We start from the raw sequence: 7,336 nt of genomic DNA on the forward strand, positions 1-7,336 counted from the left end.
TTGCAATTTCTTTGTGGTTATTGGTTTGTTCAAATTTTCTATTTCTTCCTGTTTCAGCTTTCATAATTTACATGTTTCTCAGAATTTATTCATTACTTCCAGATTGCCCAGTTTTTTGGCATATAATTTTTCACAATATTCTCTTATAATTGTATTTCTGTGGTGTTGGTTGTGATCTCTTCCCTTTCATTTGTGATTTTATTTTTTAAGCCCTTTATCTTTTCTTCATGATAAGTCTGGCTATGGGATTATCAATTTCATTAATTCTTTGAAAGAACCAGCTCTTAGTTTTGCTGTTATGTTAATACTGGTTTTTGTTTGTTTGTTTCTAGATCATTAATTTCTGGAGTAGTCTTTTTTTTTTCCTTCTCTTCTGCTGGTTTTAGGCTTTATTTGCTGCTAATTTTCTATCTCCTTTAGGTGTAAGGTTAGGTTGTGTATTCGAGACCTTTATTGCTGCTTGAGGTAGGCCTGTATTGCAATATACTTCCCTCTTAGGACTACCTCTGCTGCATTCCAAAAGTTTTGGAGTGTCGTGTTTTCATTTTCATTTCCCTCTATGTATTTTTTGCTGCTTATTTTAATTTTATGGTTAACCCATTAACTGGTTAGTGGGATGCACTTTACCTTCCTTTTATGTGTAGTCTTTCCAAATTTTTTCTTGTGATTGACTTCAAATTTCATTGTATTGTGGTCAGAAAATATGCAAGGTATGATCTCAATATTTTTGTAATTGCTAAGGCCTGAGTTGTATCCCAGTGTATGATATATTCTGGACAATGTTCTGTGCATACTCAAAAGGAATGTGCATAGTCCCTCTTTTGGATGGAATATTCTGAATATATCTCTTAAGTCCATCCGTTCCAATGTGTCATTCAAAGCCATTGTTTCCTTGATGCATCTCTCCTTTCTTTCCATTGCTATAAGTGGGGTGTTAAGTTCCTCTACTATTATTGTATTGTTTTCAATGTTTTTTTTTATATTTGTTATTAATTGATTCATATATTTGGGTTCTTCCAAAATTTGGGCCATAAATATTTATAATTGCTAGATCTTCTTGATGGATAGGCCCATTAATTATGATATAATGTCCTCCTTCATTTCTTGTTGCATTATTTGTTTTAAAGTGTAGTTTGTGTGATATAAGTATGACTACTCCAGCTTTATTTTGGCATTCATTATCATGATAGATGGTTCTTCATCCCCACTCATTCAATCTGTTGATGTCTTTGGGTCTAGAATGAATTAACTGTAGGCAGCATATAGATGGGTCTTGTTTGTTGTTTTTTTTTCCTTCCATTCTGATATCCTATATCTTATGATTGGAACATTTAATCCATTTACATTCAGGGTGATTATTGAAAATATGAGTTTAGTTCCATTGTGTTATCTGTAAAGTTGGTGTTTCTGGTGATGTCTGTTCCTTTCTAGTCTTTGTTGCTTTTGGTCTTTTTGTCCCCACTCAGAGAGACCCCTTAATATTTCTTGCAGGGCTCGTTCAGTGGTCACCTACTCCATCAGTTTATGTTTGTCTTGGAAACTGTTTATCTCACCTTCTATTCTGAATGACTGATTTGCTGGATAAAGTATTCTTGGCTGCATATGTATCCCATTCAACACATTGAATATATCCTGCCATTCCCTTTGCCCTGCCAAGTTTCTGTGGACATACCTGCTGTGAATTCAATCTGTCTCCCCTTGTAGGTTAAGGAATGTTTTCCCCTTGATGCTTTCAAGATCCTTTCCTTGTCTATGTATTTTGTGAATTGGACCATGATATGCCTTAGCAATGCCTGACTTTTGTTGAATTTAGTGGGAGTTCTCTGTGCTTCTTGGATTTTGATGTCTGTGTCCTCCCTCATGTTAGGGACATTTTCAGCTATAAGTTGTTCAAATAAACCTTTCCCGCCTTTTCTCTCTCTTAAGCTTCTGGGACTTCTATGATACAGATGTTATTCCATTTTAATAAGTCAGTGAGTTCCTAAGTCTTCCTTATTATCTATTACCTTGGTTTCCCTCTTCTTTTCAGCTTTGTTATTTTCCATAATTTTATTTTAAATATCACTAATTCATTCCTATGCTTCATCTACCCTCACTATTTTGGCATTCATTCAGGTTTGCAGCTTGGTTATAGCATTTTTAATTTAAGCCTTACTAAATTTTATCTCTGCAGTGAAGGATTTTCTAGTGTCTTATAGAATCCTTATAATTGTTAATTTAAATTCTAGTTCAGACATCTTCCTTATATCTCTATTAATTAAATCCCTGTCCGTCATTTCTTCCTGTTATTTCTTTTGGGATAATTTCTCTGTCTTGTCATTTTGGAGGAAAAATAATAAAATTAAATTTAAAAATTAAAAATTGAATAAAGGAAGCTATATCTTAGATGTGTTTTGGTCTGTTTTGTTAACAAGCTTTGTTAAGAGAAGCTTGACAGAAAAAAAGAAAAGATAAAAAAATAAAAGTTAAAAAAATTACTCTTTCTGTATCCAAAACAAAAACATTTTAAAAAATGCCAAAAAAAAAAACCCAAAGGAAGCTAGATCCTCTTTCCCCCTAGAGCTGAAGCTTTTCAGCACTCTATGATCAAGAGATTTACTGTGTTGGATGAGTTTGTGCTGCTCTTCTGGGAGAGGAGCCTTCTGATCTGACTCTCAGGTGGTTTTGCCCTAGTGGAGATGTTCCTGGAGGACACATGATGGGGGCAAGGCTTGTTCTAATGGGTCCATTCTCCACTAGTTGGCACTCTTTAGCTCACTTAGGTCAATCAGTGTTGGTGGGTTAGGGGTGAAAATGGCTTCTCCCTGTTCTCTAGTCTGCGGAGTAGGAACTTTGTGCCTTCACAGATGTACAAATGACTACCCCTCCTGTGTCCTTGGCTTTAATTAGATTCCCACTTTCACCCTGCCCTTGACCAAGGTGTCCACCTGCCTAGGAGGTGTAGCACTCTTGTTTTATCTCAGGAGAAACAGTATTTCAAAACCCCAACCTTCAGAGACCTCTTTGGCTTGGACCCATGCTGATCCCTGGGGAAGGGTCTCCTTGTGTTCTGGCAGGTACCAGCTGATCCCAGGGAACAGTGACGTGTTGGTGCCATGGCAGCACCTTGAAATTTATAGTAAATTACAACACACAACTGGTGCCATGGTTTGCTGCCCTCAGCTGGTATCTTTGATCCTATACTGGTGAGTAGGGCAACTCAATGGCATCAGCAGATTTCTTTTTGCCTGCGAAGAGGCCAGATCACCACTATCAAATGCACTCCAAGCAGAGGAACTGCTTCCCCCTGAGCAACTGAGGGGATCCTCAGACCATGCTGCCTTCTCCTGGGGTTCTGCCCTGCTTCCTCACCAGAGCACCACCAGGCACTGACCTATTAAACTTTAGCCTCTGCCTTCTACTGTTTATAAATACTGGCAGTATTGAAACCCTCTCCTTTTCCCCATCAATGGTTTGGGGGAAAGATTTCTTGTGTAGACCCATGTGTGTGTTTTCACCTTTTTTTTCACTCTTTCTCACAATCTTTCTGCTAGCTCATCTGTCTGCAATCAGGGCCTCCCCTTCCACTGCAGTGACTGTGGCTCTTTTCTCCCACAAATCAACTCTGCAGTTTCTACCTTCCACACATTTTTTTTGTATGTTTGTAGACTGGGGCTTTGTTCTGTAAGACTTCCAATCGAGTTCTTGGGTGTTCAAAATGATTTGTTATTTTCTAGCTTTTCAGAGGAGGAGGTAAGCTTAGAGAAAAAAAAAACCTCTCTGACTAGCTTTTTCATATATGGCCTTCATCATGTTCAATGTTCTCTCCAACCCTACTTTGTTGAGAGTTTTTTCATGTATTGATGTGTTATGTTGTCAAATGTTTTTTTCTGCATCTACTAAAATGATCATGTGATTTTTATCCTTTCTTTTATTGATATTATTTATCACATGGAATAATTTGCAAATATGAAATGATCCTTGCATCCCTGGAATAAAATCTCACTTGATCTTCATTAATGATTTTTTAATGTATGGTTGGAATTGGTTTGCTAATATTTTGGTAAGGATTTTTGCATCTATGGTCATGAGAGATATTGGCCTGTAATTTTACTTTTTGTAGTGTCTGTATTTGGTTTTGGTATCAGGGTATTTCTCCCTCTTCATAGAATGAAATTGGAACGTTCCTTTCCTTTATATTTTTTTGGAATATTTTGAGAAGAATAGGTATTAAGTCTTGTTTAAATGTTGGGTAGATTTCACCGGTGAAACTATCTGATCCCAGACTTTAGTTTGTTGGATGATTTTTGATTACTGATTAAATTTCATTGCTAGTAACCTGTCTAATTAAATTTTTATTCTTTTCTTATTCAGTTTGGGGAGGTTATATGTTTCTCACAATTTATACATTTCTACTAGGTTGTCCAATTGGTTGGCATATAATATTTCATAATATTGTCTTATAATTCTTTGCATTTCTGTGGTGATGCCTGTTTTTCCTGCTATGCCCTCTCTGATTTTATTTTTTGTGTCCTCTTTCCCTCTTTTTTCTTTATTTGACTAAAAGTTTATGAATTTTCTTGCTATCTTCACAAATGATTGTGGTTTCATTGATCTGTTCCATTGTTTTTTTTAGTCTATATTTCATTTATTTCTGCTCTAATATTTATTGCTTCCTTCATTCTACTAGTTTTGAGCTTTGTTTTTCTTAGTCTTACTCTTTTACATGTAAGTTTATGTGGTTTATTTCAGGTTTCTTGCTTCTTGAGGTAAGCCTGCATATCTATAATTTTCCCCTCATAGCAGTTTTGATGTTTACCAAAGATTTTGTACTCTTGTGTTTTCATTTTCATTTTTCTCCATGAATTTTTTGACTCCCTAATTGATATTTTGTTTCACTTATTGTTTCTTAACATGCTATTCAACCTCCATGCATTTTTGCTCTTTCCAGACTTGTTTTATCATGGTTGATTTCTAGTTTTATAGTTTTGTGGTCAGAAAAGCTACATGGTATAATTTCGATCTTTTTGAGTTTGTTTAGACTTGTTTTGTGGCAGGGCCTGAAGTTGGACAAGACGCCTATATCCAGTGTGTCTGTTGAGTTTGCAGCAGCCTCAAACTACTGGGGTCTTTCTTTGTACTGTCCCCTGTAAGGTTTATGGTGGTGGGCAGAGCTGGTAGTGAGATCAGATGCCCCCCCACCCCAGTCCAAGTTGTGTGTGTGGTTATATTTCCTTCTCCCCAGGTAAGGAGTCATTTTGGAGTGGTGCTGGTCACTGTTGGGGCTGTTTGCACAGTGACATGCTTCTGGAGTAGCTTTGGTTAGACTCTTGTTGAGTGGAACAGGTTGGATGGAGCAGTCCATAGAACACGTAGGTGGGGTGCACCGTGTTAGCAAGGTTTGTGTTCACCTTCTTGTGGGAGGATACCTGGAGTTGCATGGAGAACTCCTGCCAAGTGGGGTAAGTTGGATGGAGAAGACCTCCAGGACAACATGGGGGCAAGGCACACTGTAAGCAAGCTACATGAAAGTGTTTGCAGTGGTTCCTACAGGTATCCCTGCATTTAGGCTGAAGGGTGGAGGAGAGAAATAGTACCAGCCAGCTCCTTTGTTCTTGGAGAAGTCTCTCAAGGATCCCTGCCCCTCATGAACATATTTTGAAACTAGCAAATAAGTCTACTTCCTGTATACCCCAGGGGACTCTCAAACTGGTGATTCTCTGCTTTATCTTGGTAGAGTTCTTGGTTATGCTGTCACTTTAATGACAGTGACTGTTTCCTATTGCTTGCTAGCTCTTTGAGTGTTGAACCTATTGATTTTTAATGTTCCTTTTATTAAGCCCCACTGATTGTAAAGCACTTTTAGTTTTCAATACTAAATGTTAAAAGGATTTGTCTTCCTTTGCCAGTACCCCCTGCTTGGGATGCCTAGTGTGGGGTTTACTCTTTCCTCTCCATGCCTCCCCTATTCCATGGTAAGTTTCTCAGGTCACTTTTGTTCCTGGCCCCATGCATGCCTTTCTTACAATTCTCAATGTGGCCTCTTCTGTTTAATTAAATAAATGCGATAAGCCTGTTCTGCAAGTCTTTGGGTCATTCTCTGAGTTATTTACACTGATTTCAGTTGTTATCTAGGGGTATCTGTAGGATCCTCCTACTCCCAACACCTTCCCTGGTACTCTTATCTCTGGTAGTTCTATCAGTGGCAGTCAGAAGTGTGTTAAAGTTCCCAAACATAATTTGATCTATTGTTCTTTTAGTTTTACCAGTTTTAATTTTAAGTATCTTGGAATATTTTCATTTGGATCATTATGTGTTCTTGGTGCATAGGTAATTTGTCATTATGTAATATCTGCCTCTAGTAATTTTCTTTGCTCTGAAATCTACTTTATCTGATGTTTATATAAACATCGTTTTTTTAATGTTTGCATTTATTTTCCATTCTTTTACTTGGAATTTTTCTAAATCATATTTGAAGTGAATTTCTCCACCCATGTGCAATAGAGACCCTCAAGATTTTAGAAATGTATGGAAGTGCTCTCAGATTGACAAAAAAGCATCTATAAAAACTGTGTCATCATAATTAATGGTGAAGGTCTGAATGATTGTTCTAAGATTGTAAACAGATTGCATATGTCTTGTCTTGACAATATTATCCAGTATGTTAGGGGAAGTTATAACAAAAATAATAAGGCAAATATAAATAAATATATATCACACAAATTGGTAAGAAAGCAAGAAAAGTACCCTATTTCCAAATGGCAAAATTGCTTACATATAAAATATCTAGGAAATCTACAAATAAAACCTCTATGATTTATAAGTAATTTTAGTAACATCACAGCATACAAGATCAACACAAAAAAGTGTGATGGATATTAAGGAGGTTACTTGTTGTGATGAGCACTGAGTGTAAATTCTACTCCTGAAACCAATATTACGCTGTATGTTAACTAACTAGAATTTAAATAAAAACTTGAAACAAATAAAAAATAATTATATTTCTATATGCCAATGACAGCTTTGCTTAAATTGAAACTAAAATTATGATATCATACACAATTACTGCACAATAAAGAAATGTTCTGTTATATAATTAACAAAACATTTGCAGTATCTGTATTCTGACAATTAAAAATTCTGTTGAGGGGGCCTGGGTGGCTCAGTTGGTTGAGTGTCCAACTTCAGCTCAGGTCATGATCTCACAGCTTATGAGTTCAAGCCCCATGTCGAGTTTTGTGCTATCTCAGAGCCTGGAGCCTCCTTCAGACTCTGTGTCTCCACTCTCTCTGCCCCTCCCCTACTCATGATCTGTATGTCTCTCTCTAAAAATTAAATAAACATTTAAAGAAATTTT

This window comes from Panthera tigris, chromosome X (assembly GCF_018350195.1).
Source record: "Panthera tigris isolate Pti1 chromosome X, P.tigris_Pti1_mat1.1, whole genome shotgun sequence".
NCBI lineage: Eukaryota > Metazoa > Chordata > Mammalia > Carnivora > Felidae > Panthera > Panthera tigris.